At 37.6% G+C, this 10,000-nt stretch overlaps 1 protein-coding gene across 20 annotated transcripts in view; it reads right to left on the bottom strand.

Annotated features, from left to right (window-relative positions):
* LOC124948700 (zinc finger homeobox protein 3) overlaps positions 1 to 10,000 on the bottom strand; it is a 402,750-nt gene that overhangs the window by 234,221 nt on the left and 158,529 nt on the right. Inside the window, exon 2 of one of the 20 annotated variants that reach the window (XM_047492697.1) lies at positions 1,340 to 2,639. The exons of 18 other annotated variants lie outside the window; for them this stretch is intronic. The gene's annotated coding sequence lies outside the window, so the exon portion shown is untranslated. The remainder of the gene's footprint in view (positions 1 to 1,339; positions 2,640 to 10,000) is intronic. One more of the 20 variants, XM_047492698.1, reaches the window with a different exon arrangement.

Below are 10,000 nucleotides of genomic sequence, written 5' to 3'. Positions count from 1 at the left end.
GGTCACGAAAGCGGAGAGTTTACATTGTATCTACGTAACGAATTTCGTGACCGTCTTGAAAAACACGGAAGACGGCAAGGGGAGAGAAGTGATAGGGGAGGTCCGGCTGGGCGATGGGGAAAGGTATGGATGGGGGAAAGGGGAGAAAAACGAAAAGACGATGACTCGACCCCATCGAGTTACACCGTCTGAAAAGAGAGAGAGAGAGAGAGAGAGAGAAGAGAGAAGATATTACTTATGTTTCTCTCCGATCCTCGAGTTTCATCGAGATTTATATTGTTTCCTTTTTACTGTTTCCTTTTTTTCTGATTTTTTCTTGTTTTTTTCTTTTTTTCCTTTTTCTCCTTCCTTTTTTTTTGTTCGTTCTTTTTCTTTTTTTTTTCATTATTCCTTCCTCCTCCTAACGAGAACCTTCGCGTGTTCTCCCACTCCTATTCGTTTCTTTTTTTCTTTTTTTCCTTCTTCTTCTTACGTTTTCTCTTCCTAACAGAAATAATGAAAGCTACTTCGTTGTTGTTTAGCAGCTGATATTTATACCCCATTACCATCCAATCTCGATTATTGAAACTTTAATATCTTTTCTCTCTTTCTCCCTCTTTCTTTTTTTTTCTTTCTTTTTTACTATATTTCTCCTCAAAGACAAAAAAAGAAAAAAAACCGTATATACATGTATATATGAATAATTAACGTTTTATAACAAGATCAATTCCAATGACGGTTAACGGTGTATATATATTTTTTTTTGCGTCGATAATAGAACAAGAAGTAAGAGCGTATATATATATATATATATATACATATATATGTATATCTAGGTACGTCCAAATATACATATAATGAACACACACACACACACCCGCATATATATATATATATATATACATGTGTATATGTGTGTGTGTGTGTCTATCTATATATAAAATGTAGGTATGTAAGTACTTGGGAATCGAAAAGACCGTAAACGGTGCGCTAATCGAGCGTGGCGCCAGAAACAAACGGAGGACGGAAGAACCGGCGACGAGGAGGACTCGTACCAGGGAGGGAAACGATCCCACGGAAATCGGAAACAAGGTTCCGGTTGGTAGTGTCAACAGATTTGCCCCCGATAGTCGCTCGTATGCTAGTGGACAGAGACAGACGGAGAGGGAAGAAAAATAGAGAAAAAAAAAGAGAGAGAGAGAGAGAGAGAGAGAGAGAGGGAGGGAGAAAAGGAACATAGTGGATATAGTAGTGGAGAATAGAAGATCGATCGTACGCGAGGAAAGTGGAAGCAAAGAGGACAAAGATAGAAAAAGAGAAAGAAAGAAAGAAAAAGAGAGAAAGAGAAAGAACTACTCACTCCTTTCTAGGTGGTAGTGGTGGTTTGACTCGATGGTGAGCCAAGGGTGGGCTCACGATCAAATATTAAGTCTTATCTGGCGCCGCTTTACCCAGAAGTCTCCTCTCTCTCTCTCTCTCTCTCTCTTTCTTTCTATTTCTATCCTTTTCTCGCTCCTTCCGTCTCCCTCTATCCTTCTCTAATTATCCCCTCACCAAGACCGGACTCCGGGGGTAGTTCGACCATCTCTCGTCTTTTCCACCACCAATGTTTTTCCCTCTCCTTTCATCCTCTAACCTCTCTTTTCATCCCCTTGTTCATCCTCGATCGGTGAAACCACACACGTTGGCCATAGAATACATAAAAGTACCAACTCTCTTCTCTCTCTCTCTCTCTCTCTCTCCCCTCTCTCTCCCCCCCTCTCTCTCCATCTCTTTCCTTCCTTCCTTCCTTCCTTCTTTCCTTCCTTTTTTTTTCTTTCTTTCTTTCTTTCTTTCTACGATGTCCTCGTCGTTTCTATGTGGCAACCACCAACGTTAATAGCCGTCCTTCTTTCACGGATCCCTCGGGATCGTAATTAAGAGACAGAGAGATGTTAACGGTTCGCTCGATGCATGGCCGACTACGTGGATTCGTTTAGTAATACGAAAAAAGAATTAAGAAAAACAATGGCAAAATGTGAAATAATAAAGTAAAAAGAAATGAAAGAAATTTCTTTATCGATCGAGGAAAAAATTATATAGATCTTTTACGTTAATTTCTTCAACGATCGTAATTTAATTGATATCAATTGATTCGTTATTTGAAATCATCAAATTCGAGACTTAATTCATATTAATTAATTCGAAATGAATTGACAAAATTATATTTGATATTTAATTCGTATTAATTTCGAAATTAAAAATTTATTATTTTTAATATTGATATTAATTAATAACGATATTTTAATACACAATGGCACTTATGTGCGCGATTGGAATTAATCTTTCTTTTTGTTATTTCTTTATTCCTTTTCCTTTTTTTCTTTCTTTCTTTCTTTCTTTCTTTCTTTTATTTCGTTTTTCTCGTTTTCTTTATTTTTTTTTTTTTCTTTTGTTTTCTTTTCTTTTCTTTTCGAAGAGGACGAAGAAAATCAGCGAGCGTAATAATAATAGGCATGGGTTAAATCGTAACTAATCGCATGGGCAGTTTCGTATTTTCCTATGGCTTTGGTACACCTGGTATATATCGCGTGCTCGAACCGTGACTTTCGTCGTCTGGTCGATGCACTCACTCGGACGTAAATTATTTCGGAGTCCGATTTCCCGATGCAGGTAGGTATCTACACATCGTTGTACAACGTTGTTAATGAGGTGTTTCGTTTCGAGTTTCTAACAGTCAGTAATTAAAGATTCCAACATGTTCTACACGTGCAAGGGAGCAATTACAAATAGTTGATTGCGATGCTATTTCGATTACAAAAAAAGGAAGAAAAATAAAAATTAAAATAAAACTAAAATTAAAAATAATCAAGAAAACGAAAAAGAAGATTCTACGAAATAAATAATAAGCGACGAAAGAAATAAAAGTACGATTGAATAAAAAGAAGGAGAAAAAAAAAAGAAAGAAAAATAAGAAACGGAAAGTTATATAATTTCACTTTCCTTTTCCTTTGCTTTTGCGGTTAAAAAAAAAAAAAAAAAAAAAAAAAAAAAAGAAAGATTGAAGAGACGACTTTTGAAAATAAATGATAAACGATGTAAGAAAAAAAAAAATAAATAAATAAAAATAAAATGAAAATAATAGAAGTGGCATATAATCGTACTTATTTTCCATTCTGTTTTTTTTTTTTTTTTTATTTTCCTTTACATTCCCAATAGCAAAGAAAGAAAAAAAAGAAGAAAGAATAGAGAAAGGATTGAGGAGAGGATTGTAATTAAAAAAGAAAAAAAAAAGAAAGAGAAAAAAAAGAAAAAAAAAAAGAAAAAACAGGGGAAAAAAGAGAAGGGATAAATTCAAGAAGTACCATCCCCTTTTTAGACAACAATAATTCTGAAATGAGATACCGATTCCTTTTACACGAGTCCCGCGACAAAAATTGGAAATGCGTATTTCGTAAAAAAAAAAAGAAGAAGAAGAAGAAAAAAAAAGGAAGAAAAAGAAGAAGAATCGTTTGCACGAGGAAAGGAGGATTGGTGAATCGAAGAAGTGGGGGGAGGAGGTGACGGGGGATAGACCGCGTCCTCGTTACGGGGGGAAACGAGGGCGAAAGCGTTTCGAGGATTGCGATTCGATTGAAAATTCTCTCAGGTCCGAGAAGGAAAGAATTCCAAGGCGGATCGGTCGGCGCCAGTGGAAAGAAAGTTTTTCCTTAATGACCCAGGCCGAAGTGGTTACCGTTAATTTGGCCCTTCCCTTTTCCCTTACCCTCTTTTTACTCCCTATCCTACCCCACTTTTCTTTCTCTTTTTAGCTCTTCAGGGTCGCCCCTTTACTATCTACTTCCTCTCTTTTGCTTTCCACCCTCACCACTCTGTCTCTCTCTTTTTCTTTCTCTCTCTCTCTCTCTCTCTGCCTCTCTCTCTGTCTGTCTGTCTCTGTTTCTGTCTCTCTCTCTCTCTCTCTTTCTCTCTTTCTCTCTTTCTGTCGACCGCATCCATCGTGTAACGTGCAGTTTATAGGATGACCCAGAAAAACAATATCAATGCCGGTCGGTCGAGCGAGCACGATTAATCGAAGAAGAGAATCGACCGATCGAGACTTTGATCTCTGATAGATCGATCGATCTATCAGATCGATCTATCGGATCGATCTATCGGATCGATCTATCTACCTATCGATCGCACCGATTGCGAAAGAAAAGAGAAGAATTATTGACGAAAGAAGAAGAAAAAGGAAGGGCAAAGGAAAAAGGAAAGAAATAGAATAAGAGTCTCGGCATTGCCGTATGGGTGTGTGCGGAGAAAAAAAGAAGAGAAAGAAAGAAAGAAAGAAAGAAAGAAAAAAAAAACAAAAAGGAAAAAAAAGAGAAAGAAAAAAAAAGAAAAGAGAAAAAAGAAATAACCCTTCCCTGACCCCTCTAGGATTAGAACATTATTTCGATGCGATTAATTAAATTGACATAATCATTACGATAAGATGATAAACGGATCGGATGAGAAATATCTTCATCGATCGTCTTCCTCTTACATTTTTCTTTTCTTTTTTCTTTTTTCTTTTTTACTTTCTCTCCTCTCCTCTCATCTCCCTCCTTTCCGCCCTTCTCTTTTCTTTCGGGCCTCGCATAAGAATTGGACAACTACTTGGACTCGCAGGGCCGGTCGGCGAATCTTGAATTATTATTGCGAAAGGCACGCCAGGTTTTTCCTCTCGAAGAATATAAGCGCGCTTTATTGGGAGGCGCGCCAGTAGGCAAACCCTTGTCACCCGAGAGAGCGGTAGATAATAGATATACCGTCCGTAATCGATACCGTCCGCGTGTGTGCCGTCCATGCCGGGCGCGCCGCTCAAGAAGGCACAATACCATTACTCACATGCCGTTCTCTCATAATTTACAAGCACGCCGCGTTGCACGGTGGTAGCCCCCCCTCTCTCTCTCTCTCTCTCTCTTCTCCTCCGCTACCCTTCCTTTCCCCACCCCACAACACTCCACCCCGTCCCGCCCCCACCGTTCCTTTTCCTTCATCCTTCTTATAGGTACGCGCGTATACCTACATGTATTGGTATTATGTGTTTATTTCTTTGCCCATGTGTGTACATTGTATGTGTGCATATATATCGTGTATGTATATATATATATATATATATATATATATCGCATCGAGCTCGCGCTTTCGATGCGATATTTATACGCGTGGAGCCTGAAATTACCGCGAGTTTCGCGTTCGTATTATTCCTTGAGATACGAGAAAGCGAACTGAGCCGGCGAAACACACAGGAATATGGATTAGTTAGCCTCGATAATTCTTACGGAGGACATGCTCCTTCGTTTAATGTTCGAGGAAAGAGAGAGAAAAAAGAGGAGATTGGAAACGGAGACGGAGACGGAGTGTGTGTGTGTGTGAGAGAGAGAGAGAGAGAGAGAGAAAAATGGAGAAAAAAAACGAATCGTCGATTGAACGAAGAAAAAAAAGGATCAAACTTATAGGTCAATCAGTCTTTCAAAGGAACGATTAGAATGTTGCCGGAGAGAATAAACTTTTTTCCCTTTTTCTTGTTGTTTCTTTCTTTCTTTTTTTTTTTTTTTTTAAATTATCTACGACTTCGTTAATCTATCGTCTGTCTCTATCTCAAGGCTCTTTCTCTCTCTCTCTCTCTCTCTCTCTCTCTCTCTCTCTCACTCTCTCTTTCTTTCTTTCGGTATTTAAAGACAAACACCTACTTGCGTGTTTCCTTTTTCATTGGAGCTACCATCGCGAAGGAGCTAAGGGGTAACCGCATTGGATAGTAGGAGAAAGCTTCCGAAGTAAGACCAGACTAAACGAAGTGAAAGAGAAAGAGAGAGAGAGAGAGAGAGAGAGAGAAAGACAGAACTCTACGAAAGAGAAAAGGAAAGAGAGAGAGAGAGAAAGAAAGAGAGAAGATCAGAGAGGGTGTTTTCGCATTCTTTTTACCCAGTGAAATGTTGCCGGCTAAGGCACTGTAAGCGTCGTCTATCGATTTTTACTTCTAATGAATTCGAGCTAAAAACCTACCCCCCTCTTCTACCACCCTCTTCGCTTTCTCTCTCTCTCTCTCTCTTTATCTATCTATCTATCTATCTATCTATCTATCTATCTATCTATCTATCTCTATCTTTCTCTATCTTTCTCTCTCTCTCTCTCTCTTACACCCTCACACTCTCTCTCTTTTTCTTTGCTCGTTCGGTGGCTTCTCCATCGCTTTCTAACACAACCAGCTTGGTCGCGGTCGCCTTTTTCCAACCCCCTACTTCATGTTTGTGTGTGTTCTTTAGCCATATACACACAGATACGAACCAACAAATACCTCTCTTTCTCTTTCTTTCTCTTTCTTTCTCTTACTTTCTCGCTCTGTGTATATATATATATGTGTGTGTGTATAGAAACAAGCACCCTCCTTCCACCCTCTTTCCACGAACCCACGCCAATCACTGCGCGGCATAATTACACCGGCGACTCTGCGAACTCCTGTTTCTTAGCCTCGTGCGCGGCAATAAAAAGGAGAGTGAATGTGGAGGGTGGAGAAGGACGAGGAGGGTAGTAGTAAGGTACTACTCTTTGCTTTTACGAATTAAAGGAGAAAAGAAAAAAAAGACATAAGAATAGAATAATAGAAAGAATGAAAAGAATTATTCGCTTATACATTAAATAAGAAGACGATAATTTTATAATATTATTAAAATTTTGTCATCGATCGATATCAATCATTTCATTTTGTTACTCCAATTGATAAACGTGTAATAAAATCGTTTCAATGAGACGATATTAATCATTCTTTTTTTCTCTTTTTTTCTTTTTTCTTCATCGAACTTGAAGATTTCGGAATTTTTATCTTGAAAAGGATAGAAGTAAGAATTTTCTCTCTCTCTCTCTCTCTCTCTCACACACACACACACACACAAAATTTCTAATAAATAAATATATAGATTAGAATTTTCGTGGGATGGAAAATAAAATTCGTCTTTTCGAATTCATATCGAGGGATAATTGATTGAATGGCGTCGATGTTCGTTTAAATCTCGCTGTAGGAAGAAGAAGAAGAAGAAGAAGAAGAAGAAGAAAGAGACAAAAACGAAAACAAAGAAATAAACAAAAGACAAAGAAAGAAAGAAAGAAAGAAAGAAAGAAAGATAAAGAAAAGAAGAAAGAAGTACGAACGGAAGTTGATAAAGGAAAGATGAATAATTTTAACGAGAAAAGAAATCCATAGCAATTAGATATTTCAAAGTTTTCATAAATTTCATATTTACTTTCGTACGAGATCGTCTCTTAATAGATATTAAGAAATGATTTTGGATCTTGTCCGCGTGTCCAAAGTGGCATGAACGTTTAAGACGTAACTCCGTCGGTCGGTCGGGTCATTCGCTCAGAACGACGTCGTAGCTCAGAGCAATCCCCAAGCTGATACGAGACACGCGTGCTTACGTTCTTCGTGCTACTATGTCAGCCCTGCCGTGCAGGAATAGATTGCTAACTTGTTCCCAGATGTGCAGTGCAAATAATCGAAATCGCTACTTCCGCTTGGGAAGGCTGTGGGATTCGACCGACGACGTCTCATCTTCCAACGGTCCATTCGTCTCTCCCCCCCTCTCTCTCTCTCTCTCTCTTTCTCTCTCTCTCTCTCTATTTCTCTTCCGATGTTTCTCACTCCTCGATTAACGAGCCACTCAAAATTAGAACGTTCGGCTTTCATGCTAAATTCGAAACGAAAATGTTTCTACGACAGAACAGATATATATATACATGTATGTATATATATATATATATATAAGAAGAAATTAAAAAAAATCTAATAAGCACCATAGTAATTAATTTATACGATAATAGATATAGGAACGATCAAATTGACGAATAATAAAAAATAAGATATATCGGATATCGAATTAAAAAAAAAAAAAAAAACGAGAAAAACAAAAAAACAAAAGAGGAGAAAAAATAAAGGTAACGACAATAAAACGAGATAACCTTAGCGTTAACTCGAAGATAGATCGATTGAAAAGTTTCGTAAAAAAAAAAGGAATAAAAAAATAAATAAAAAAATTAAAAAAAACAAAAAGAGAGAGAGAGAGAGAAAGAGCAAAATTTCCGCACTAAAAGATCCTCGCGTTTATTTACGATTTTCGTTAGAAGGAAATCAACCCTTCCGACCCTACCTCTTACCTCAGATAGAAATTCTTTCGCGTGTCTTTTTACGAGTGCCTCGGGGAAGAGAATCAGTGCATAATGCGAAACCGGTTCCGAAATCTATCCCCTTCGAAATGAGAAAGAGTGAGAAAGAGAGAGAGAGAAAGAGAGAGAGGGAGAGGGAGAGAGCCGTTAACTCGACGGTGTTAGTACCGTGCTGCAATTATTATCTGCGAGATATCGAGATCGGCTCACTATACACTCGATACCAACCCTACAGGGAGGAAAGGAGGGAACGTTAATTGAAATGAAACCGTGCGAACGAAAAATTCTATGTCGCCGATTTTATGTCCCTCTTTCTCTCTCTCTCTCTCTCTCTCTCTCTCTCTTTTTCTTTCTCTCCATCTTTTTCTCTGATTTCTTTTTTTCCTCCTTTCTTTCAATCTCTCTCTCTCTCTCTCTCTCTCTCTCTCTCTCTCTCTCTCTCTCTCTCTCTATTTTATCCACACTTCTTATTTTTCTTCGCGTTTGGATCGACCGGCAGTTTCGAAGATTCACGAGCGTAATTATCACGGGAATTAAATTCAATCGCCGACTCCTCGCTTCGAAACGCGTTAAGATCGTGTCGCTTAGGGAATTAAATAGCGAGTCCTTTTTGAATCCCGGAAAGGGACTAAGAAAGATTCTCATCGAGGGAATCGAATTAAACAGATCTTATCCAGAAAGGTAAGAGAGAGAGAGAGAGAGAGAGAGAGAGAGAGAGGGAGGGAGAAAATAAAAAAAAAAGAAAAGAAAAAAAAAAAAAGAAACGGAGGGAATCCATCGAGCATAATAATTTATCGAATAAATTCATGAATCCATCGATTTGAAACTTGTTTAACGTCTATTCATAATGTCCCGATGAATTTTTATTAATTCTATTGAAAAAAAAATTTCTCGCAACTTTTATCGGTAATGACAGTAAAGTAAATGTAAATGGATATTCACGAAAATATATGTATTTGCCTGCGTGCACGTAAGTATTAGCATTTCGATATGAAAAAGAATAAAAGAAAAGAAAAAAGAAAAAAGAAAAATCAAGAGGAGATAAAAAAAAATAATAAGAATATGTGATCGATCCAACACATGTACCTGGGTCCCATTAACGAATAGGAAATGTTTACAAGAAATTTGCCTGGTATCGTGTAGTTGGATTCGCGAAACGCGATAGATAAATGACGTAAAAACGAATGGAACGATCCCGCGGCCGGTTCTGCGTTTGCGTCGCTGTAATTATCGTAATTAGCGCAATTAAACGTCGTCGCGCCAGCTGTTAATTATCCACGGGTTTTCTACAACGGGTTTCTCGAAATATTTTTCCCCCTGAAACCGAGCAAACGCAATTTATCTTCGCGCCGTTAATCTCCGTGTTGCACGTTAATGCCTTCACGACATCGGTAACGGGCTAATAACGATTTTTAAAACGAACCATACCGTAGTAATAATTCCGATGGAAAATATATAGAGTCTTTGATTATACATATACTATAGATATATATACATATATATATATATATTAGATTGGGAAAAAAGAAATCCATTATTTTTGCGTGAACTTCAAGATTTCATTTAACATATTTCGGATTGTCTGATTTGGATCAAATAAAAAAAAAGAAAAAATAAAATAAAATAATGGATTTCTTTTTCCCCAAACTAATATATATATATATGTGAATTTTTTTCACGTTTCTTTTAATTCTACTTTTTTATTTTTCTTTCTCTCTCTCTCTCCCTCTCTCTCTCTCTCTCTCTCTCTTTCTTTCTCTTCGCTCTCCCGTTATTACTTTTCGTTTATTTCTTCCCGAATAACTACCACCGCCAAAAGCTATACATGTAATTAAAGATCACGATACGACAGATA

The sequence above is a fragment of the Vespa velutina genome, chromosome 4, assembly GCF_912470025.1.
Source record: "Vespa velutina chromosome 4, iVesVel2.1, whole genome shotgun sequence".
Classification (NCBI taxonomy): Eukaryota; Metazoa; Arthropoda; class Insecta; order Hymenoptera; family Vespidae; genus Vespa; species Vespa velutina.
The sequence above is the reverse complement of the archived record's forward strand: the minus strand, read 5'-3'. Positions and strand labels throughout refer to the sequence as shown.